Raw genomic sequence first — 26,455 nt, 5'->3', positions numbered from 1 at the left:
ACAGGTGAGTGTGTTGATTAAGTCAGCAGCTGCAGTGTTTGCAGCTGCTGACTTTTTTTTTTTTTTGTATAACCGGCCCTCCTCTTTAAAAAGGGATTTTTTTTTTTCTTTAAAAGGCAAAATTAACATTTTAAAATTGAGATGTGGGGTATTTTGATCCCAGATATCTCAATAAAGAGGACCTGTCATGCTTATTTCTTTTACAAGGGATGATTACATTCCTACTAATCGGAATAAAAGTGATAAACAAAATAAATAAAAATTTAAAGCGCATATGTAACGGATGTATAGCGAATGGAGAGTTTTCTTACTGTTTCACAATGAAGCTGACCAGACACAGATTGAATTTCAGACAATTCCTGAAACAACCACAATTTGTTCCTTTGGTGGCAGATGACAGAGTCATCCATCCACGCTATTTAGAAAGAACTCAAAAGCGATAAGCTCAGCTCATTTCTGCGTTCAGAGCTGTCAGTCTCCTACCTCCCTGGCCAAAGGAAGAAGCTAAAGAGGAAGTAAACCCTGATGAGTTTACTTCCTCTTTCATTCCCTGCAAAGGCAAAGCATAATGGGCTACTTTGCATCGCATAGTAGTTCATTATGTGTCACTTACCTGACACAGGAGCCAGCGAAGTCACCGCTGTCCCCTGTAGTCCGCCGCATCCCTCTTCTCGTGGGTCTCGCAGCTCCGCCGCTGTCATTCGGCGAAGCCACGGTGACATCACTCCCGCGCATGCACACGGGAGCCGAGACGCGCGGCATCTTTGTTATCGAGGATGCCACGCTCTGTGCGCCTGCACACCGCTGTCTACGGCGCATGCGCCGTAGACAGCGGCGCCCGTCTTCGGACAAATATCTCCTAAACCGTATAGGTTTGAGAGATATTTCTTGGACCTACAGGTAAGCCTTAATCTAGGCTTACCTGTAGGTCAAAGTGGTTTGTAAGGGTTTACAACCACTTAAGCAGTCAGTGCTCAGACAACTTCTAAAGAGTGCACACGTGTCATCAGGGGTCTAATCGTAAATGCAATAAAGCAAAATTTAAATAAAAAATAAATAAATAAAAAAAAAGGTACTCAAGCTCATGTCAATAGAGTCTTTCTAAATGTGGCCTGGGCTTGTATTTCATCCCTGTCGAAGCAGCCTATCACTCCCCTAATCTCAAGAGCTGACCAAATTCAAAAAGGACGTTGAACACTTGTAGAGCCTAAAACCCCATACACACAATCAATCTGGTGGAAAAGTCACGCCGGCCAATCCGCCCGTGTGTGGGCTAGTCCGCCGTACTTTTGAAATGAATGGACTTTTCCCGCCCGGAGGAAAGTCCGCTCATTTTGAGTGCGGCTCCAAGTAGCCGGGACCAGCGAAGGAGGCGTCGCTGGCCCAGTCACCTGGTATGGACTTAAAGGGGAATCCCTACGCCAAACAAACGGCGTGGGGGTCCCCCCCAGGTCCATATAAGACCCTTATCAGAGCACGCTACCCGGCCGGCCAGGAAAGGGGATGGGGGAAGAGCAAGCGCCCCCCTCCCTCCTGAGCAGTACCAGGCCGCGTGCACTCAACATGTGGGGGTGCCTTGGGGAAGGAGGGGCCGCACGGCCCCCCACCCCAAAGCACCTTGTCCCCATGTTGATGAGGACAAGGGCCTCTTCCTGACAACCCTGGCCGTTGGTTGCCGGGGTCTGCGGGCAGGGGGCTTATCGTAAACCGTGAGCCCCTTTAATAAGGGGGCCCCCGGATCCTGGCCCCCCACCCTATGTGAATGAGTACGGGGTACAATGTACCCCTACCCATTTACCTGTGAAAAAAAAAAAAAAAAAAAAACACAACACACAAGGGTTAAAATAGTTTATTGCACAGCTCCGGGGGTCTTCTCGCCGGACTCCTCCGCTATCTTCTGCTAGCTCTTTTACTAGCGGAGGAGCCCGGCTTTCTTCTTCGCCTTCGCCGTCGCCCTCTTCTTCGGACTTCGGGGGTCTTGTCCCCCTCTTCGGTTCTTCTTGCCGGGCCACCACCCCTTCTTCTAGCTCTTTTACAAGCGGTGGCGCGGTTTTCTGTCGCCGCTGTCTTCTGGCCTTCTGTTCTTCTCTTCTTGAGCTGTTGCCTCGTCGCTGTCTCTGGTCACAATGACAGGGACGTGGCGACTTATATAGGGACATCGCCGGATGATGTCCCCGCTCATTATGATGTCACAGTCCCAGCATCTTCTGGGACTGTGACATCATTATGGGCGGGGACATCATCCAGCGATGTCCCTATATAAGTCGCCGCACGCCTGTCATTGTGACCAGAGACAGCGACGAGGCAACAGCTCAAGAAGAGAAGAAGAAAAGAACAGAAGAACCGCTTGTAAAAGAGCTAGAATAAGGGGCGGTGGCCCGGCAAGAATAACCGAAGAGGGGGACAAGACCCCCGAAGTCGGAAGAAGAGGGCAGCGGCGAAGAAGAAAGCCAGGCTCCTCCGCTAGTAAAAGAGCTAGCAGAAGATAGCGGAGGAGTCCGGCGAGAAGACCCCCGAAGACGGAAGAAGACCCCCGGAGCTGTGCAATAAACTATTTTAACCCTTGTGTGTTGTGTTTTTTTACATTTTTTTCACAGGTGAATGGGTAGGGGTACATTGTACCCCATACTCATTTCACATAGGGTAGGGGGCCCCCTTATTAAAGGGGGCTCACGGTTTCCGATAAGCCCCCCGCCCGCAGACCCCGACAACCAACGGCCAGGGTTGTCGGGAAGAGGCCCTTATCCTCATCAACATGGGGACAAGGTGCTTTGGGGTGGCGGGGGCCGTGCGGCCCCCCCTTCCCCAAGGCACCCCCACATGTTGAGGGCACGCGGCCTGGTACTGCTCAGGAGGGAGGGGGCGTTCGCTCGTCCCCACCCCCTTTCCTGGCCGGCCAGGTAGCGTGCTCGGATAAAAGGTCTTACATGGACCGGGGGGACCCCCACGCCGTTTTTTCAGGGTAGGGATTCCCCTTTAAGTCCATACCAGGTAACGGGGCCAGCGACGCCTCCTTCGCTGGTCCCGGCTACCTGGAGCCGTGCTCAAAATGAACGGACTTTCCTCCGTGTGTGTGGGCGAGTCCATTCATTTCAAAAGTACGGAGGATAGTTCGCCGGACCTAGTCCGCCACAAAAGTGCCGTGTGTGGGAAGGCAGCTCGTTCGGAAAGTCCGGCGGTTTTTCCGCCAGACTAAGGCCGCGTACACACGGGCGGATTGTCTGCCCAACTAAGTTCGTCAGACAATCCGACAGACAGTCCGTTCAAAATTTGAATGAACGGACTTGACCACACATGATGAGCAGACAGTCCGCTGAAAGCGTGCGTGATGACGTGTACAGCACGTACGACGGGACTGGAAAAACGATGTCCTATACACTGCAATGCAACCTTCGGCCGTGTAAATCCTTTCTGAGCATGCGCCATACTTAGTCCGTCCAACTTGCCTACACACGAGCGGACTGTCCGCTGAAACCAAGTTTGGACGGACAAAACCAAGTTTGAACGGACAAAATTACGGAAATTCCGTAAGACTTTGTTCGTCAGACAGTCCACTGAAAAAGTCCGCTGAAGCCCACACACGAGCGGATTGTCCGCTGAAACACGGTTTAGCGGACTAAGTTGGACAGACAATCCGCCCGTGTGTACGCGGCCTAAGTCCGCCGGATAGTCTGATGTGTGTACGCGCCATAACTGTCTCCTTATATCATACACAGGAGAAATTCTGCAACACCTGGTAGCCATGGTCTACAGTCTCTTCTCACTTCAGATCAAGAGCTAAATAGTTTAATAATCCCAAAGGAAAATTATTATGACACAGACACACTTAAAACGGGGTTCCACCCAAAAGTGGAACTCCGCTCATTGTATTTCTCCCTCCTCCGGTGCCACATTTGGCACCTTTTTTTTTGGGGGGGGGGGGGCATACCTGTCTTTCACAGGTATGCTTTCCCCACTTCCGGAAGCCTCAGCCACGGGTATTGACTTTAAAGCTGGGGCTCCCTCCTCCTCTGGACACCGAGCCAGTAGGAGAGGAGAGAGGAGTGGAACCTCGCACACACATAGTAGGGTCCCCGGCGTGAAGCCGAAAGGCTAAACTGCTGGGTTCCCTTACTCGCAAGGGAGGCGGCAGCACTCCAACAGCTGATGGGAACATCAGCTGCGGTTCCGACATCGCTGGACTCCAGGACAGGTAAGTGTCCTATTATTAAAAGTCAGCATATGCAGTATGTGCAGCTGCTGGCTTTTCATTTTTGCAGCAGTGGGCGGACCTCCGCCTTAACAAAGACTATTCAAGATCACAAATATAGACTGAACAAGATACAAAATTACCAATAACAAAAATTAAAACTACACTACAAATAAAACATCCATACAATTAAAACACAACAAAGAATAAATAACACAGATTAAAATAACAGGCAAACTACCAAGTACAAATAATAAACCATAATGCATCCCTCTAATATTGGTCGGTCACCCAAAACCTCCAGGCAACCCTGTGGCTCGTTATGACTAAGGAGGAGCTCCGGCGTGTTGGCACAGCACACGTGCAGAGCCCGCCAGGAAGTCGGCGCATCGCTAATCACAGGCAGTGAGACATTTTCCGATTCGCGGCTGCAGAGATCGGGAAATGTCTCACTACCTGTGATTAGAGCAACACAGTGCCGACTTCCTGGCGGGCTCTGCACGTGTGCTGTCCCAACACGCCGGAGCTCATCCTTAGTTACCACTGGTCTCATATTGGACAGATTTTGACCCCTATCCAAGGAAACCTCATATTCTTTCACCGCATGTAGGTGCCACTGAAAATGAATGGCACTCAAACGTGCATTTTGTGATTGCAGTGCGATTTGAGATCGCAGGCAAAAACTCAGCGATTCTGCCGAGATTCCAAAACGTCAACTATACAGCTTACACTGCACCCCGATTGGGCAAACATTGTCCAATCAGGGTGCAGAATGCACTGTGCATTGCAGGGTGTTCTTTGGGGCGAACACCCTGTAAATTCGGGTGTTTGGCAAATGCTCAGCCCGAACTGTTCACCCATCCTTACTAGCAAGGTGTACCTAGTAAAGTGTCCGGTGAGTGTAAATTGATTGGATAATTAGGTAGGTCATCATATTATACCGTTTTGGTAAATCTGATTGTATTGTGTACAATGCCTATGGCTGTACAAACTGTTGCATAGAAGAGATTTGAAGCTCAGTGTCACAGATAAGCCATTCAACAAAGCAGTGCATTTGTCATACAAGGAGGTGTAACCTAAACAGTCCTGGTAAGGAGCCCTCATGGGGGAATGTAAAAGCTGCTGCTGAGGATGGGACAGGGAGACAGAACACACATGATGTGATTAGGAGTGTGCATAGCAGACAGACCCAGTACAACACACTCCCCCCACTCTCCACATTCTACTCACCGACTCGTCTGCTCCAGTCACAGCACTACTTCTCCCCTCCGGACTCAGGCTGAGGAAAGTGAACAAGCCGCACCCTTCCCGGGCTCAGTCATAGGAGGGAGGATGATGATGAAGAGGTCCAGTCAGCGCTCCTCCTCCCGGCATGCATTGCACCCTGCACGTCAGGAAGTCTCCTACCTCACACACTGGACTCACCTCACACACAACGCAGAACGAGAGGGACTGGTCAAATCTCCTCACACCAAGGCTACACTCACACTACATTTATTGAAAATGCAGGTCACATTATAAACAAACTGCAAGTGTAACTATAGTCTAAACTTAGTTTTCAATAGAGGGGTTAGAACCCCCTGTCAGGTTTTTATTGTTGTCTGTACCCCTGTTATTTCTGGCACACACCACTAGTTTTTTTATTCGTTTAACCCAGCGGGCTGAACAAAAAAAAAAAAAAGACAGCTCAGATCAGAGCTGCTGTACTAACAATCTGATATTAGTACAACATTCTCCACTGCTGTTCTATTGTGTTATGACAGAGGAATGGACCACTCCCCCCCCCCCCCCCGCCAGCAGTGTCATCACTAATTAGGGTTGGTGGCACCTCCCCCCACCTATTTTCAGGATGGTGGGCTTTGGTGGTGCTGTACAGCAGTGTGGCTCTCTCTCTGGTGGTGCTGGGCATCAGTGTGGCCCTCTCTCTCTGGTGGTGCTGGGCAGCAGGGTGGCCTTCTCTCTCTCTCTGGTGGTGCTGGGCAGCAGGGTGGCCCTCTCTCTCTCTTTCTCTCTGGTGGTACTGGGCAGCAGTGTGGCCCTCTCTCTCTCTCTCTCTCTGGTGGTGCTGGGCAGCAGTGTGGCCCTCTCTCTCTCTCTCTCTGGTGGTACTAGGCAGCAGTGTGGCCCTCTCTCTCTCTCTCTCTCTCTCTGGTGGTGCTGGGCAGCAGTGTGGCCCTCTCTCTCTCTGGTGGTACTGGGCAGCAGTGTGGCCCTCTCTCTCTCTCTGGTGGTACTGGGCAGCAGTGTGGCCCTCTCTCTCTCTCTCTCTGGTGGTACTGGGCAGCAGTGTGGCCCTCTCTCTCTCTCTCTCTGGTGGTGCTGGGCAGCAGTGTGGCCCTCTCTCTCTCTGGTGGTGCTGGGCAGTAGGGTGGCCCTCTCTCTCTCTCTGGTGGTGCTGGGCAGCAGGGTGGCCCTCTCTCTCTCTCTCTCTGGTGGTGCTGGGCAGCAGTGTGGCCCTCTCTCTCTGGTGGTGATGGGCAGTGTCATAGTTGCCAACATTGTAAAAACATTTATAGGGACACTTTGTTGGCTGTAGGTGGAGTCGTATTATAATTAGGGGGTGGGGCATGCGTTTGTAGGCATGACATAGCATTGTAGGCGAGTGTCGGAAAGTGGGCGTGGTTTACGTGAAATAGTGGGCGTAGTTCAAATGGGGGTGTGGTTGGAGTCTGAGATGAATGAGAGATGGAGAAAGAAAGGGGAAAAGAGGGAGGGAGAGAGAGGGAAGGAAAGAGGGATGGAGGGACAGCAGGCCCACATCCTACACCACAATAGAAATGTGTATTCCAGAGTTTAACAAATCAGCAGATAAAGATCCTCCAAACACCTGGTGTTAGCGCTTCAATCATCCCAGCACCATGATTGTTGTGGTGTCAGGATGGTTATTACTATTATACATTGTAATACAGAATGAAATCATTCAACTCACCATAATCATGAATCAGTGGGACCCCTGAGTGTGTCACCTGCCACGTTGCCACCAGATGCCATCAGGTGCCCCCAGCAGAGTCTGTCCTTGCATCAGGTGCCCCCAGCAGAGTCTGTCTTTACATCAGGTGTCCCCAGCAGATTGCCTCTTACATCAGGTGTCCCCAGCGGTCAGTGTCCCCAGCAGAGTGCCTCTTAAATCAGTACCTCCAGCGGAGTGCCTCTTAAATCAGTGCCCCCAGCAGAGTGCCTCTTAAATCAGTGCCCGCAGTGGAGTGTTGGCTGCAGTCTAGCTACATCTCCTCTCGTTCCTCGTGTTCAATGGAGAGGGGAGGGGCTGATCTGTGCAGCTAACCCTGGTTGTAGAATTGTGAAGAGAGAAGCCGATTCATTGGCTGCACGGATCGGCCCCTCCCCTCTCCACCGAACATGAGGAACAAGAGGAGATGTAGCTGAACACAAGGGTAAAGTTCTCGCAGCGACGCCAGCAGCCATTTTGTTGGAGCCAGAACTGCTGCAAGGCCAAACACTCCCGTTTTTCCATGGACAAAAGGCAAAATCCTGAATCGGGATGCCGCTGATCGGGACAAGGGTCCCAAAATTGGGATTGTCCCGGAAAAATCGGGACTGTTGGCAACTATGCTGCATGGCTCCCTCTCTGATGGTGCATGTACAGCATGGCGCTCTCTGGTGGTGTGGGTACAGCATGGCGATTTCTGGTGGTGTGGGTACAGCATGACGCTCTCCCTAGGGGTGCGGGTATAGCATGGCACTCCCTCTCTGGTGATGCGGGTACAGCATGGCACTCTCTCTCTGGTGGTGCGGATACAGCATGTCTCTCTCTCTGTGGGTGCAGGTACAGCATGGCACTTTCTCTGGTGGTGCAGGTACAACATGGCGCTCTCTCTCTGTCTCTGGTGCAGGTACAGCATGGCGTTCTCTCTCTCTCTGGTGGTGCAGGTACAGCGTGGCGCTCTCTCTGGTGGGGCAGGTACAGAGTGGCACTCTCTCTGGTGGTGCGGGTACAGCATGGCAGTCTCTCTGGTAGTGTGGGTACAGTGTGTCACTCTCTGGTGTGGGTACAGCATGGCACTCTCTCTCTGGTGGTGCGGATACAGCATGTCTCTCTCTCTGTGGGTGCAGGTACAGCATGGCACTCTCTCTGGTGGTGCAGGTACAACATGGCGTTCTCTCTCTGTCTCTGGTGCAGGTACAGCATGGCGTTCTCTCTCTCTCTCTGGTGGTGCAGGTACAGCGTGGCGCTCTCTCTGGAGGTGCGGGTACAGAGTGGCACTCTCTCTGGTGGTGCGGGTACAGCATGGCACTCTCTCTGGTAGTGTGGGTACAGTGTGTCACTCTCTGGTGCGGGTATAGTGTGGCACTCTCTCTGGTGGTGCGGGTATAGTGTGGCACTCTCTCTGGTGACGCGAGTACAGTGTGGCACTCTCTATCAGGTGGTGCGGGTAAAGTGTGGCACTCTCTCTGGTGGTGTGGGTACAGTGTGGCACTCTCTGGCTTCCCCCCACAGTCCTCTCTTTTTCCTGTAGCACTCACTCCCTCAGCATTTTCTTGGATTCCAGGCTCTCAATTTCTCCCACCCAGTATGGTGGTTGTGGCTGTATTCTGCTCCCTGTGGACAACAATGGGGCCACCAATTTCCAGGACTATATGTACCATGATGCTCCCCTAGTCTCTTCTGATTGGCCCTCTGCTGTGCACAGAATGGGCAGAAAGCTGGGTGGAACATGTGATAAATCTCCCGCACTGCTGACAGGAGAAAGAGGGGTGGGGTAGATACACTGACAGCCCACAGCTTGCTCTCCCCTGTCACAGCGCTGCTGCTGTTCTCTGGCAGACTGAGCGGGCAAAAGACCATGCTGTTACTGCTTCACTGGTGTTACCCCGGTGTGGTCTGCACTCCCATAGCGATGCCACTGCCCCCATTGTGGTGAAAAAATAAAAGTTAAGTAAAAAAATAATTTCAAAAATATAAAAAAAATTTAAGTACCACCCAAGCACACAATCACCCCCAAAATTTTGAGGCCCCCCACATACATGCATGTAAACACACACATATTATTAGTGATACCAGTATCGGTGCCAATACTACTAAGCATTAGCATGAGTAATGAATCGAAGAAAAGACTGGACAGCCGCACTCTGTTGATACCTTTTATTGAAGACGGTTTAAAAATTCTTCTGGTACAAAGACATCAGAGGCACAGGATCAATGAAATGCTGACATGTTTCACACCATTATGGGGTGCTTAAAGTGGTTGTAAACCCTTACAGACCACTTTGACCTACAGGTAAGCCTAGATTAACCACTTGCTTACTGGGCACTTAAACCCCCCTCCTGCCCAGACCAATTTTCAGCTTTCAGCGCTGATGCACTTTGAATGACAATTGCGCGGCCATATAACACTGTACCCAAATGAAATTTTTATCATTTTTTTCCCACTAATAGAGCTTTCTTTTGGTGGTATTTAATTACAGCTGGAAGTTTTATTTTTTGCTAAACAAACAAAAAAAGATGCAAAAAAAAAAAATCATGTTTCATAGTTTGTTATAAAATTTTGCAAACAGGTCATTTTTCTCCTTCATTGAAGTGCACTGATGAGGCGGCACTGGTGGGCACTGATAGGCTGCACTGGTGGGCACAGTTAAGGCGGCACTAATAGGCACAGATAAGGCAGTACTGATGGGCACAGATAAGGCGGCACTGATGGGCAAAGATGGGCACAGATAAGATGGCACTGATGGGTGGCACTAAGGGGCACTGATAGGTACCACTGATAGATGGGACTGATGGGTACTGATAGGTGGCACTGCTGGGCACTGGTAGATGACACTGATGGGCACGGATATGTGGCACTGGGGTGCAGTACTGTTGTTGAGGCAGATTATGGGCACTGATAGGTGGCACTGTGGGTATTGATGGGTGGCATTGTGGGCACTGATGGGTGGCACTGTGGGCACTGATGGGGCACTTTTTTATTATCTAGGTGGCACTGGCAGGGGGCAGGTGGGCACTGATAAGCTGGCCATGATCGGGACTGATGTCCCGATCACGGCCGCCGGTGATCGGACAGCGCGAGGAGGAAAAATAGCAGATTACCAGCTCTGTTGTGTCACATGATCAGCTGTCATTGGCTGACAGCTGATCACGTGGTAAGGGGTCGGGATCGATCCCTTGCTCCGATCCGTGATCAGGCGAGTCTCATAGACTCGCTGATCACAGAGCGCGCCCCTCAGGGGGCGCGCAGGCCGCTCATGCACAGGATGACGTCAATAGACGTAGTCCCGGCAAAGCAGGTCCGCTCTGTAGCCGTCATTCGGCTATAGCGCGGATCTCTAGTGGTTAAGGCTTAATTGTAGGTCCAAGAAATATCTCCTTCAAAAAGACAGGCACCGTTAGATATGCTGTTAGTAGCGGCTCCCATGCGCATGTGCAGGAGTCATATCATCGCGGCTCCCGCCAATCACAGCACCGGAGCCACGATACCCGGAAAGAAGATGGAGGCTCTGTGGAAGAGGGGACAGCGGTGACATCACTGGCTCTTGTGTCAGATACGTGACACATAATGGGCTACTATGTGATGCATAGTTGCCCATTATGCTTTACCTTTGCAGGGAAACAAAGAGGAAGTAACACCCATCAGGGTTTACTTCCTCTTTAAGCATGTTGACTTTTCATTGATCCTGTGCCTGTACCAGAAGAATTTTTAAACTGTCTTCAATAAAGGTGTCAACAGAGTGCGGCTGTCCCGTCTTTTCTTCGATTTATTCCTACATGCAGAGCCAGGACCTGTTTCCATTAGCGGGTGGGATGCATTATGAGATGTCTGCCTAGAGCGGTGTTCTTTTGTTGTTTGTATTAGCATGAGTACTCGTGTAAATACTCCGATACTTGAGACCGATACTTTTGCGGTGCGATTTCAGCCCATGCAATATATAAGTAGGGTTGCGCCAATGATGTCTTTTTTTTTTTGTTTTTTTAATTGGCGAGTATAAGTACTGATACTTGTGCTCAAATACTGGCGAATACCATATACTGATACCGGTACATTTGCAGTGCTGTGTGAGCCCATACAAAATGATTTTGCTCAAATTGCACTGCAAGGAATCACATGTGATTTGTACAGAAATACAGTGAGATGTTTGTCATAGTGATTTCAACCTGGGTTCACACCGGAGCGCAGCGGGAAACCCCATGCAATTCAGATAGGAATCTTGCTGCATTCTTGTTCAAATCGCATTTGATTCTTTGCAGTGCGATTTGAACACATTCATTTTGTATGGGCTCAAATCGCACTCCAAAGTTATCGGTATATGTTATTGAGCACAAGTATCGGTACTTATACTCGCTGATAAAAAAAAAAAAACTGTATTGGTGCAACCCTACATATTATATATTGCCACGTACACCAAAGTGTGAGCAATAATTTTAGCACAGACCTCCTTCGTAAATCAAAAATTATGACCTGTAGGGGCTTTTAAAGTTTTGCCTTTTGAAAATCTAGTGTACTGAAGTTTGTCGCCATTTCACTGGTGCATGCAATTTTAAGGTTTGACATGTTGGGTATCTATTTACTCGGCACCACCTCATTTTTTATATTGTATCTAAAAATGTGCTGAAATTTTGTGTTTCCTAGACCTTTGCACTAATAACATGTAGCATAAAAAAAATGGAACTACCACTATTATATTCTATTTGGGGGGATTTATGTAATCTTCAGGCCTAAAATGATTTTGCAATGATTGTGATTGTGTGCAAAAGATGAAAAAAGTGCTCTGGGAGCAAAACGGTTAAACTTTGCAGATTAAAGCTGATATATTTTTTTTTTGGATGGGGGTAGGGGATGCAGCAACATAGACATGTGTGTAGATACTTGGGAGTCCTACAAGCTCATCTTTAACCACTTCAGCCCTGGAAGAATTGGCTGCTCAATGACCATTTTTTGCGATACGGCACTGTGTCGCTTTAACTAACAATTTCGTCGTGCGATGCTGTACCCAAACAAAATTGACATCCTTTTTTCCCACAAATAGAGACAATTTTGAAAAAACACAATATTTTGTACTTTTTGCATGAATAAATATTTTTGATAATAAAAATCGCAAAAAGCTTATATTGATTGGTTTGCGCAAAAGTTATAGCGTCTATCAAATAGGGGATAGATTTTTAGCATTTTTATTATTCTTTTTTTTTTTTTTTACTAGTAATGGCGGCAATCTGCGATTTTTATCGAGACTGCGACATTATGGCGGACACATCGGACACTTGACACATTTTTGGGTCCATTGACAATTATACAGCGATCTGTGCTATAAAAATGTACTGAATACTGTATAAATGTCACTGACAGGGAAGGGGTTAACACTAGGGGGCTATCAAGGGGTTAACTGTGTTCCCTATGTGTGTGTTCTAATTGTGGGGTGGTGGAACTAACTATAGGAGATGAGAGATCATGGTTTACACAAACACGTCCCTGTTCTGCCAATTCGTGCCCGTGATTGCCAACCACAAGCATCTGTACCCCAGTCGTGCAGGGGGCACACGTGCGCCTGCTATCCCGCTTAAAGGGACTGACGTATAGTTAGGACGGTTCGTTTGATCATGCCGACCTGCCACATTATAATCATGGCGGCTGGTCGGCAGTTGGTTAACCTGAATTCTGAACTCTCATTTTTTTGCACAGTGAGCTGTGGACTGGGTCATTTTAAACCCTGCAGTTTATTGGAGTACAAAATAACAGGAGTTCAGGTTGGAGATGGGTTCGGAGGATACCTGAGCTCATCTCTATAAATTTGTTATGTCCCATTACCTGCAGGCATATGTTTCTGCTTTAAATCTTACCCTCACAGGTGTCAGATACCATCCTTAGCAGCTGTCTTCTGCCACTGTGGGGCCCATTCACACTATGTGCACTCACCTGTGTTTTTCCTGCGTTCCATAGCTGTGAGATATTATGTTTGCACGCACCTCTTTGGAAGGCCCTGCATGTGACTGCACAGCAAGTGCCGCGCACCATGCTGCTATGCAGGTCACTTTGTACACTTCATATGCTTCTGGGTTTAGCACACACACGTGCAAGCCTACGCCGACACTTGCTGTGATTGTACACAGCAGGAGTCTGTCAGCAGATCCTGGCCAATGATTCATGGCCAGGACCTGCTGATCAGTTGTGTCCAATCACAGCCCAGAGCCCTGTGTTAACAATCAACACAGGGTTCTGTATGAAGGGAACCATCTCTGTGTTTCTTATCTCTGCAAAGCAGGGATAAGAAATAATGAGATCTTTAGTAAAAAAAAGATACACATTACACATTGTTAGGCACACATTTCACCCCTTGATCGTCCTAGATATTAACTCCTCTACAGCCAGTGTCAGTACAATGACAATGTATAATATAGTATTATCACTGATCACTGTATTAGGCTTCATGCACACAAGACGCCGGTGCAAACTCTGCTGGACACATGGTTTTAAAAGCTGAAACCAGCATTTGGCGCGTTTGCGTCTAGAAGCGTTTAGTTAAGATAACTCCCCAAGCTCACAAAAACAGTATTATTAACTATTTCAGCCATTTTGTGAGACCAGAGTGAGTAGCAGCAGCTGTGAGAGCAGCAGTGTACTTGTATTCAGCGTGTCACTTGCCACGTCACCTGCCACAAATTGTGGATTGTCCACTTGCCACGTCACTTGCCACAAGTTGCGTATTGTCCACTTGCCACATCACCTGCCACGTCACCTGCTACAAGTTGTGGATTGTCCACCTGCCACAAGTTGTGGATTGTCCACTTGTCATGTCACTTGTCACGTCACCTGCCACAAGTTGTAGATTGTCCACTTGCCACGTCACCTGCCAGGTCACTTGCCACGTCACCTGCCACAAGTTGTGGATTGTCCACTTGCCACATCACTTGCCACGTCACCTGCCACAAGTTGTGGATTAGCCACTTGCCACGTCACCTGCCACAAGTTGTGGATTGTCCACTTGCCACGTCACTTACCACGTCACCTGCCAGGTCACTTGCCACATCACCTGCCACGTCACCTGCCACAAGTTATGGATTGTCCACTTGCCACGTCACTTGCCACGTCACCTGCCAGCAGGTCATTTGCCACATCACCTGCCACAAGTTGTGGATTGTCCACTTGCCACGTCACCTGCCACGTCACCTGCAACGTCACCTGCTAGGTCACTTTCCACGTCACCTGCCAGGTCACTTGCCACAAGTTGTGGATTGTTCACCTGCCACATCACCTGCCACGTCACCTGCCAGGTCACTTGCCACGTCACCTGCCAGGTCACTTGCCACGTCACCTGCCACAAGTTGTGGATTGTCCACTTGCCACATCACCTGCCACGTCACTTTCCACAAGTTGTGGATTGTCCACTTGCCACGTCACTTGCCACGTCACCTGCCACATCACTTGCCACGTCACCTGCCACAAGTTGTGGATTAGCCACTTGCCACGTCACCTGCCACGTCACTTTCCACAAGTTGTGGATTGTCCACTTGCCACGTCACCTGCCGCATCACATTCCACAAGTTGTGGATTGTCCACTTGCCACGTCACTTGCCACATCACCTGCCACATCACTTGCCACATCACCTGCCACAAGTTGTGTATTGTCCACTTGCCACGTCACTTGCCACATCACCTGCCAGGTCACTTGCCACGTCACCTGCCACAAGTTGTGGTATGTCCACTTGCCACGTCACTTGCCACGTCACCTGCCAGGTCACTTGCCACGTCACCTGCCACAAGTTGTGGATTGTCCACTTGCCACATCACTTGCCACGTTACCTGCCACATCACTTGCCACATCACATGCCAGGTCACTTTCCACATCACCTGCCACGTCACTTGCCACAAGTTGTGAATTGTTCACTTGCCACATCACCTGCCACGTCACCTGCCAAGTCACTTGCCACAAGTTGTGAATTGTTCACTTGCCACATCACCTGCCACGTCACTTGCCACGTCACCTGCCATGTCACCTGCCACAAGTTGTGCATTGTCCACTTGCCACGTCACTTGCCACGTCACCTGCCATGTCACCTGCCACAAGTTGTGCATTGTCCACTTGCCACGTCACCTGCCACGTCACTTGCCACAAGTTGTGGATTGTCCACTTGCCATGTCACCTGCCACATCACTTGCCACGTCACCTGCCACAAGTTGTGGATTGTCCACTTGCCACAAGTTGTGAATTATCCACTTGCCATGTCACTTGCCACGTCAACTGCAACAAGTTGTGGATTGTCCACTTGCCATGTCACTTGCCACGTCACCTGCCACAAGTTGTGGATTGTCCACTTGCCACGTCACTTGCTATGTCACCTGCCACAAGTTGTAGATTTCCACTTGCCAAGTCACTTGCCAAGTCACTTGCCACGTCACTTGCCACCTGCGATGTCACTTGCCACAAGTTGTGGATTGTCTACTTGCAATTGCAATTGTTTAAAATATTTTTTAATGGTTTTTCATCATTTGCCATAATTTTTTAGATGTTTATTGTAAAAAAATAGGTCACCTTTAAAAACGCTTATAAACGAAAACACGTCTGAAATGTGGAAAACTTTTGTGTCTGAACCCAATTTTTTTGCTTCTGGAAAAACGAGGTTAAACGCAACTGCATAAAAACGGAAAAAAACAAGACTGTGTACATGGACACATAGGATAACATTGAATGAGTTCAGGGGTTGAAAAAAGTGTCCAACTGCCTCTGAGCACGCGTTTAACAGTGTCTCGTTTGCATGAGGCCTTAGTGTCACTGGTGATGTCAGTGGCAGTTAGTTCCCCCCCAGCATCAGTTAGTATCACATTGTCCGCCATAATATTACAGTCCCATTATAAGTCGCTGATCACCATTAGTAGTATAATTTTTTTTTACAAAAATCCAATATATATTTTTATATAGTCTACCAATAAGGTTGGTAGACTATAGTATATCATTTTCACTCAAAACAATCAATATACAGTCATTGTGATTTTTTTGGGGGATTTTTTTTACCAAAGACATGTAGCAGAATATATTTTGGCCCAGATTTATGAAGAGATTTGATTTGTATAATTTTTTTTATTAGATATGTTTTATACAGTAGCAGAAATAAAAAAATGATAGTTTTTTTTTTTTCTTTTTTTTTTTTTTGCATGCAGTTTACTGCACGGCTCCTCTGTGAACCCAGGCTGAAGTCACTATGACAAGCTTGGGATCACACAGGAGCAGGGGAAACCACATACTATTTGGACAGGAATCAAATCACATTGCTATTCAAATCACATGAGATTCTTCGCAATGCGATTTAAGCCCATTCATTTTGTATGGGCTCAAATGACACAGCAAAGGTATCAGTTTCAGGCATTGGAGCATTTGCACAAGTACGTGTATCCATGCAAATTCCTGGTATAAGCACCGATACCAACATTAGTATCGTTGCAACCCTACTACTGATGTTTATGCATATCCCATGAATCCATGCTCTTCCATGCATGTTTGCCCTATTTAGACCTTTCTTGCTGATTGTACATGTCAGTGAAGGCAGTGTCCTCAATTCAGTTTGAAAAACGTGAATGACCTCAGCTATGAGGAAAGGCTAACTGAACTGAATATATTTATCCTTGCCCTGGGTCGGTTGGTTTGATCCCGCTGTATTTCCCGGTACTGTACTTTTATGCACTGCCCACTTGCGATGGGCCTCCTGTATTTTGGAAGCCATGTTACTATTGCTGTATGCCTGTACTACTACTTTTGTTATGCGACCACGAAAACTTAATAAATTGTTATTTGGAAATATATTTATCCTTGGAAAGATGCAATTAACCAATTTCCTGCCGCCTTATTGTGAAATAACAAGAACTGTTCCTCCCTCTGGGTGGGTGTCACATGATGTCATGTCATGTCGATGTTCGCCGGGCACCAGCGATTGCCTGTAACAGAGCCGGGACGTGGATCTGTGTGTGTAAACGATTCAAACTTTTCATGACTCATTAGTTAATCCAGCTGCTAGTCAGCCTTCTACTTCAGAGTCTTCCCAGGGTTCTCTTCCTATCCCGGTATTGGAAGCTCTATCTGAAGATGCTTCAAAACGGGAAGAGCAGTCCCCTGCGCCTTCCATTAAAGACTCAGAAGAGGAGGTTGAGGAGGCTGAAGTGGTCCCCTCCGAATTTAAATTATCCCTAGAAGAGGTGGATGGGCTCCTTAAAACTATTCATGTTACACTTGTCCTAAGTGAAGAAAAGCAGGAATTATCTCTTCATGACCGCATGTATGCAGGGTTAAACAAACCTAAGGGGCGGACATTCCCGGTTCATTCGGTCATTTCTGACGCCATTAAAAAAGAATTGCAGGATCCAGAGAGAAATCCAGTTTTTTTCCCAAGGTCCACAAAAGATGTTTACCTTTTGAGGAGGACCCTTCGGCAGCGTAGAACAAGGTGCCCAGGTTGGATGCGACCTTCTCCCAGGTCTCAAGATCCACAGACCTGTATTTTGAAGACAGGGGGGTTCTGAAGGATCCAATGGACAAATGCATGAATATTTTGTTCAAGAGATCATGGCAATCAGTCATGAGGAATTTAAAGCCAACAATGGCCACAACAGGTGTAGCCAGGAATCTAGAATTTTGGGTTAACCAGCTAAAAATCGCATATAGTGGCAGATTCCCCAAACAGGAGATTTTAGATTATTTTCCTACCCTGATCTCTGCTGTTGCTTATATTGCAGATGCCTCAGCTGAAGCAATTAATATGTCAGCTAGATCAGCAGCTTTGACAAATGCTCTATGGCTAAAGACCTGGCCAGGTGACGCAGAGTCAAAAAACAAGTTTTGTGGGATTCCCTTTTTGGGTGACCTTCTTTTTGGCCCTGATCTAGATAATATTCTAGACAGGACTGCTGATAAAAAGAGGTCCTTCCCAAACAAAAAGAAAAAGCAGGTCCCAAAACATGTTTTGACCACAAAAAGCTAGACAGCAAGTTTCAGGGAAGAAGGAGAAATTGGTCCGCACAAAAGGCAAAGGGTAAAGGCAGAATTCTCTTCCGTCCTCCTGCACAGGCCAAGAAATCACAATATCTTGTCCCTGCAGGTGGGCGGAAGACTACAAGTGTTTCTTCCGCAGTGGTCAGGGATAACTTCAATTGTGTTTATCTGACCACTCTCTCGCAGGACTACACAAGAAGGTTTTTGATGTAAAAATGTAAAAAAATGAAGCTGCTCTAAAAATGTATCTGTGAGACACAAACCATTAAAGACTAAACCAATGCACTCACAACTGGTAAACGGTTGATGAGCAAAGAAGTGATGGGTAAAGAAACTGGTAAAAACCAGTATATCAATAAGTGAAACAACTAAAACATGAAAAATAATCAGTGAACAGATAAAGCAGATGCAAATGATTAAATCACAAAAAACACAGAGCATCTGCAAAAAAATTATTAGAACCCAATCATGTAATACTGTGAGTGATAGCAAATACTGGTAAACATATGTGACAATAATGGAAAATAATCAAACAAGTGAATAATGATTATAAAAAATATGTATCAAACATTGAGACCATATAGCAAGTATTAACTGATAAGAAAAAAGAAAAAAATGAAGTAAACGTCTGTGCACAATGTATATGTGGCTTGTTCACGGTGACATGAATTCCAAACACCCCAGAAACTGTGAAGAAATAGGAAAGTGCCTCCACCTAAGCACGCACTGCCACTTACCAGAACAATATTGTCCCTGATTATAGGAGACCCAGAAGTGCAAATGGCTTATAACCCAGCCTAGGTTCTCAGTGGGGTGCACCAAACTCCTTACACTCAGCAACGATAATCCTCATCCGAATGGAACACGATGGTTAAATTCCCATAGAATAGGAAAAGGATTGCATAGTGTAAAAACCTTCAATATTTATTTATAATTGAAGGACGAATGGACACTTACAGTCACGTTGAATAAAAACAGCAAAAAAGACAATCAAGCTGGCTGGCTCTCAATAGCAGCCCGTTCCTTCCAGGACTAGAGCAGCACACGGTGACGTAAGCATGCCGGTCCTCCCTACGCCTTTCATCACTACAAAGGACGTCATCGTGGGGTACGGGCGCCGTCCTGACACACCGCTAATATAACAAAAATACATAACCAGGCCAAGATCTGAGTCCCGTGACGCCATCAAACAGCGCCATCTTGGCTATGGTAAGAAAAAAAAATGAATAGGTGTATGCAAATGCCCGCAAAGGAAGGGCAGACTCCATATAGTAGGAACAAACGTAAATATCTCTAATGTTGTCAGCCAAAACAACATAAAAAAAACTGCAGGTATTCCAAAAATTTCCACCCTTTACCTAACACCCCACTGCTGCACCTAGACAAAGAATGCTCCCTCAACTAGAGCTACCACTTTAAAAAATGTAAAGTGCAAAACATATTTTACTTTTTAAAACTAAAATCAGAAAAAAGGAAAAATAGTGGCGCTTAACCACTTGCCGACCGCCGCACGACGATATACGTCGGCAGAATGGCACGAGCAGGCATATGGGCGTATATATAAGTCCCTGCCTGCCCGCGGGTGGGGGGCGCGATCGGGCCCCCCCCCCGGTGCCTGCGGTGGTCGGCATTCCTTCGAGAGCGATCCGGGATGAGGGGGCGGCCATTCATTCATGGCCACCCCCTCGCGATCGCTCTCGACGAATGGAAATCCTTCGTGACATCACTTCCTCTCCTGTAATGTAAACACAGGAGAGGAAGTGATGTATTCTCTCCTCCGTGTCGGTATTTTTCGTTCCGGCACCGAGGAGAGAGGTTCGGTGAGTTGCACCAACACACCACACATACAGTAGAACATGCCAGGCACACTCACACCCCCCCTTTACCCCCCGATCACCCCCCCAATTACCCCTGCCCCCCCAGTCACAGTGACACCAATTGCTTTTTTTTTTTTTTGCATTGGTGTCATTTGTGACTGTAATAACTGTTAGGGCAGTTAGGGTTAGCCCCCTTTAGTTCTAAGGTACCCCCCTAACCCCCCCAATAAAGGTTTAACCCCGTGATCACCCCCCGTCGCCAGTGTCACTAAGGCTGGGTTCACATTGCAGCGGTTTATGAGAACGGATGTGATTCGCACCGCACTGCAGTGCAAATCACATCCGATCTCTGTGCGATTCGAGTTCAGCCATACAGATAGTATGGCTGAATTCGTGTCGCACCCGCCGCACCCGCCGCAAACTCGCACGGGACCCTTTTTTTGGTCCGCAGCAGAATCGGATCGCATGGGTGTTCACACCATGCGATCCGAGTTTGCAGATCGCACTGCGATATGCGAACTGATCTGGGGGTGTCATTAACATTTCACTGACACTCCCAGCAGTTCGCATAGGGCAGTGTGAACTGCCGCCGGTAGGCATGCGATGCGGGAACCCGCCGCGGATTCGTGGCGTTCCCGCATCGCTCCAGTGTGAACCCAGCCTAATAAGCGATCATTTTTCTGATCGCTGTATTGGTGTCACAGGTGACGCTAGTTAGGCAGGTAGGTATTTAGGTTCGCCGCAACTTTTTATAGCGCCAGGGACCCCCATATACTACCGCATAAAGCCCCCTGATTGCCCCCTAGTTAACCCTTTCACCAGTGATCACCATATAACTGTTACAGGTGACGCTGGTTGGTTAGTTATTTTTTTATAGTTTCAGGGCACCCGCCATTTATTACCTAATAAAGGTTTAACCCCCTGATCACCCGGCGGGTGTCATTTGTGACTGTAATAACTGTTAGGGCAGTTAGGGTTAGCCCCCTTTAGTTCTAAGGTACCCCCCTAACCCCTCCAATAAAGGTTTAACCCCGTGATCACCCCCCGTCGCCAGTGTCACTAAGGCTGGGTTCACATTGCAGCGGTTTGAGAACGGATGTGATTCGCACCGCACTGCAGTGCAAATCACATCCGATCTCTGTGCGATTCGAGTTCAGCCATACAGATAGTATGGCTGAATTCGTGTCGCACCCGCCGCACCCGCCGCAAACTCGCACGGGACCCTTTTTTTGGTCCGCAGCAGAATCGGATCGCATGGGTGTTCACACCATGCGATCCGAGTTTGCAGATCGCACTGCGATATGCGAACTGATCTGGGGGTGTCATTAACATTTCACTGACACTCCCAGCAGTTCGCATAGGGCAGTGTGAACTGCCGCCGGGAGGCATGCGATGCGGGAACCCGCCGCGGATTCGTGGCGTTCCCGCATCGCTCCAGTGTGAACCCAGCCTAATAAGCGATCATTTTTCTGATCGCTGTATTAGTGTCACAGGTGACGCTAGTTAGGCAGGTAGGTATTTAGGTTTGCCGCAACTTTTTATAGCGCCAGGGACCCCCATATACTACCGCATAAAGCCCCCTGATTGCCCCCTAGTTAACCCTTTCACCAGTGATCACCATATAACTGTTACAGGTGACGCTGGTTGGTTAGTTATTTTTTTATAGTTTCAGGGCACCCGCCATTTATTACCTAGTCTCACTAGTGTACCCCTAAATTTAGGGGTGTCTACTTTCCAAAATGGGGTCATTTGGGGGGGGGTTTGTGCCATCTTGGCATTTTATGGCCTTCAAAACTGTAACGCCCTTAGAAAGCCTGAAGGCGGTGCTTGGTTTTCGGGGCCCCGTACGCGGCTAGGCTCCCAAAAAGTCCCACATATGTGGTATCCCCGTACTCAGGAGAAGCAGCAGAATTTATTTTGGGGTGTCATTTCACATATGCCCATGGCATGCGTGAGCAATATATCATTTAGTGACAACTTTGTGAAAAAAATAAATAAAAAAAAAAGTTTGTAATTTTCCCGCAACTTGTGGCAAAATATAAAATATTCCATGGACTCAACATGCCTCTCAGCAAATAGCTTGGGGTGTCTACTTTCTAAAATGGGGTCATTTGTGGGGGTTTTGTGCCATCTTGGCATTTTATGGCCTTCAAAACTGTAATAGGTAGTGAGGAGTGAAGTCAAATATTTACGCCCTTAGAAAACCTGAAGGCGGTTCTTGGCTTTCGGGGCCCCGTACGCGGCTAGGCTCCCAAAAAATCCCACACATGTGGTATCTCCGTACTCAGGAGAAGCAGCAGAATTTATTTGGGGTGTCATTTCACATATGCCCATGGCATGTGTGAGCAATATATCATTTAGTGACAACTTTGTGAAAAAAAAATAAAAAAAAATTAAAGTTTGTAATTTTCCCGCAACTTGTGGCAAAATATAAAATATTCCATGGACTCAACATGCCTCTCAGCAAATAGCTTGGGGTGTCTACTTTCTAAAATGGGGTCATTTGTGGGGGTTTTGTGCCATCTTGGCATTTTATGGCCTTCAAAACTGTAATAGGTAGTGAGGAGTGAAGTCAAATATTTACGCCCTTAGAAAACCTGAAGGCGGTTCTTGGCTTTCGGGGCCCCGTACGCGGCTAGGCTCCCAAAAAATCCCACACGTGTGGTATCCCCGTACTCAGGAGAAGCAGCAGAATTTATTTTGGGGTGTCATTTCACATATGCCCATAGCATGTGTGAGCAATATATCATTTAGTGACAACTTTGTGTAAAAAAAAAAATATATATTTTTTTTGTCATTATTCAATCGCTTGAGGCAAAAAAATAAAATATTCGATGGGCTCAACATGCCACTTATCAATTTCCTTAGGGGGTCTACTTTCCAAAATGGGGTCATTTGGGGGGGTTTTGTACTGCCCTGCCATTTTAGCACCTCAAGAACTGAGATAGGCAGTCGTAAACTAAAAGCTGCGTAAATTCCAGAAAACGTACCTTAGTTTGTAGATGTGACAACTTTTGCGCAAACCAATAAATATATGGTTGTTGACTTTTTTTTTACCAAAGACATGTGGCTGAATACATTTTGGCCTAAATGTATGACTAAAATTGAATTTATTGGATTTTTCTAATAACAAAAAGTAGAAAATATCATTTTTTTTCAAAATTTGCGGTCTTTTTCCATTTATATCGCAAAAAATAAAAATCGCAGAGGCAATCAAATACCATCAAAAGAAAGCTCTATTTGTGGGAAGAAAAGGACGCAGATTTTGTTTGGGTACAACATTGCATGACCGCGCAATTACCAGTTAAAGCAGCGCAGTGCCAAATTGTAAAAAGACCTCTGGTCATTTACCAGCAAAATGGTCCGGTCTGAAAGTGGTTAACTATAAATTGAAACTAACTCCAGGAAACGTGACAACAATTAAATGGGATGAACAACATGTGTGAGAACAATTGTATCACCCTTTGATAAGTGAACCAAATAAATGTGTCACAGAACAAACAAAATTAAGATAAAGTTCATGAGAGTGTCCAAAACTATCCTTTGAAGTAATGTCTCTTCTTGTTCAAGAAAAAAACAATAAGAAAAACAATATCAAAGCAAGACATCCATGATAAAAATAAATTACATACGAACATGGATGTGGTGGACCGATGGTCGGAAGGAGAAACAAAATTGTGCAAAACTGCACGATGATGGATCCATCCGAAAGCCATAACATAGTTAGTAAGGTTGAATAAAGACACCAGTCCATCCAGTTCAAACTGAGTGAGTGTGAGTGTGTGTCTACAATTGTCCCTATCCCTGTACATTGCACACTCACATTGGTCCCTACCATCAAGTAGCCCACAATCCAAGGTCCCCATTCATATACTAGGGCCAATTTAGGACAGAAGCCAATTAACAAAATAATTAGTAAGTGTAGTCAAAGCATAGCCAGAGTTCAGTAACCAGGCCAGAAGTCAGGGATCCAAGTGGAACAGCAAGCAGGCAAAGGAGCCAGAAGGGATGTCAGCAAAGCCAGTCTTTAAACAGGTATGCAGAGGATGGTTTCATGTGAACCAAGGCAAAGGCAGAGATGAAGAAGTGAGCTGGACACCTTTAAGTAGGCAGGTCAGACGAGCAGGATCAGAAACAGCTGGGTAGCTGTCGAGAGAGATGAGAGCTGGCAATCAGCTGACAGCTGAGCGGCCAGCTCAGAGAAGGAAGGGCTGAGCCAGCCCTGACAGTACCCCCTCCTCAATGACCCCTCTCCCTCAGAGGACCACTGGGCTTGAGGGGAAAACATTGATGGAAATCGCGGACCAGGGCAGGGGCATGTACGTCTGAGGATGAGATCCAGGAGCGTTCGTCTGGACCATACCCCTTCCAAAGCACCAGGTACTGTATGCACCCACGGAACCAATGGGAGTCAACAATGGATTGTACCTCATATTCCTCATGGTTCTCAACCTGTATAGGGTGAGGACGTGGCACCGAGGTGGTGAATCAGTTGCAGACCAACGGTTTCAATAAGGAGTGCTTGCGGAAGCCTTCTGTACGCTTGCTTCCGAGCTTTGCAGTCCCACCTTGCCTCCCTCAACTCCCATGCCTCCTGCTACCGATGCGGTCAGTGAAGATGAACCTATGCACTTGGGCTTCAGGCGTCTCTCTGCGGATGAGAGAGCCTTTAGGAGGAGGGAGAGATTGTGCCTTTATTGTGGCCAGGCAGGCCACTTTTTGAAGTTTTGTCCTACCCCTCCAGGGAATGCTCGGACCTTGAGGTCCTGTAATGGACAGATGTTAGATGGAGATGTTTTGTCCCCAGTTATCCAGAAGGATAAGCCCCTGGTTACGGTCACCCTTTCTTGGGCTGAGTTGTCCATCGAGATACAGGCTTTAATCGACTCTGGGGCTGCAGGCCTGTTCATTGATGCTGCCTTTGTATCGCAGCACTCGATTCCGCTGCAGCTGCATGACACTCCACTTGCCATTGAGGCTCTTGATGGGAGACCTCTACAGCCTGCCCCTGTGACTCATGAGTAGGGATGAGCCGAACACCCCCCCCGGTTCGGTTCGCACCACAACTTTCGAACGGACCCCAAATTCGTACGAACGTTAGAACCCCATTGAAGTATATGGGACTCGAACGTTCGAAATAAAAAGTGCTAATTTTAACGGCTATTATGCAAGATACTGTCCTAAAAAGGGTTTGGGGACCTGGCTCCTGCCCCAGGGGACATGGGTCAATGCAAAAAAAAGTTTTAAAAATGGCCGTTTTGGCGGGAGCACTGATTTTAATGACGATTAAAGTGAAAAAAAAGTGAAATATTCCTTGAATATCGTGCCTGGGGGGTGTCTGTAGTATGCCTGTGAAGTGCCACGTGTTTCCCGTGTTTAGAACAGTCCCTGCACAAAATGACATTTAACGGAAATAACGTAATTTAAAACTGCTTGCGGCTTTAATGTTATATCTGGTTCCTGCAATATGGTTGAAAATCATTGAGAAAAATGGCATGGGTAGCCCTCCCTGCCCATTACCAGCCCCTTTGGGTCTTGTACGCATATTAAGGGGAACCCCGTACCCATATTAAAAAAAGGAAATACGTGTGGCCCCCAGGCCCTATATACTCAGAACAGCAGTATACAGGCGGTGCAAACAAGACAGGGACTGTGTAGGTTTGTTGTGTTAAGTTGAATCTGTTTGTAATTTTCAACTGGTAAATTTTTAAAGTGTAGCTCCAGTCAAAAAAACTATTTTTAAGCTTTTTGGAAAACATAGGGAAGGGTTATCACCCCTGTATAATTTGTTTTGCTGTCCGTCTTTTTCAGAGCACACAGACAGCACGCACAATCTCCTACTGCTGACTGCAAGCTCTATTTAAAACGAGCAAGATAGTTAGCTATATAGGTGGATATAGCGGTGTATACTGCGTTCAGAGCACGCAGACAGCCTGCACAATCTCCTAACACTGACTGAAAGCTCTATTTAAAACGAGCAAGATAGTTAGCTATATAGGTGGATATAGCGGTGTATACTGGGTTCAGAGCACGCAGACAGCACGCACAAGCTCCTACCGCTGACTGCAAGCTCTATTTAAAACGAGCAAGATAGTTAGCTATATAGGTGGATATAGCGGTGTATACTGCGTTCAGAGCACACAGACAGCACGCACAATCTCCTAACACTGACTGAAAGCTCTATTTAAAATGAGCAAGATAGTTAGCTATATAGGTGGATATAGTGGTGTATACTGGGTTCAGAGCATGCAGACAGCACGCACAAGCTCCTACCGCTGACTGCAAGCTCTATTTAAAACGAGCAAGATAGTTAGATATATAGGTGGATATAGCGTTGTATACTGCGTTCAGAGCACGCAGACAGCACGCACAATCTCCTAACACTGACTGAAAGCTCTATTTAAAACGAGCAAGATAATTAGCTTTATAGGTGGATATAGCGGTGTATACTGGGTTCAGAGCACGCAGACAGCACGCACAATCTCCTAACACTGACTGCAAGCTCTATTATAAAAGATAGATA

The 26,455-nt window shown here is 47.3% G+C and overlaps 1 protein-coding gene across 1 annotated transcript in view; it reads right to left on the bottom strand.

Annotated features, from left to right (window-relative positions):
• ANXA3 (annexin A3) overlaps positions 1–5,551 on the bottom strand; it is a 125,711-nt gene extending 120,160 nt beyond the window's left edge. The window contains exon 1 of the mRNA XM_077476090.1: positions 5,420–5,551. The gene's annotated coding sequence lies outside the window, so the exon portion shown is untranslated. The remainder of the gene's footprint in view (positions 1–5,419) is intronic.
• Between the last annotated feature and the right edge of the window lie 20,904 nt (positions 5,552–26,455).

The sequence above is a fragment of the Lithobates pipiens genome, unplaced genomic scaffold (genome assembly GCF_037356315.1).
Source record: "Lithobates pipiens isolate NorthernLeopardFrog02 unplaced genomic scaffold, aLitPip1_a1.2 Scaffold_13, whole genome shotgun sequence".
Classification (NCBI taxonomy): Eukaryota; Metazoa; Chordata; class Amphibia; order Anura; family Ranidae; genus Lithobates; species Lithobates pipiens.
This window is presented reverse-complemented; position numbering and strand designations above follow the sequence as displayed.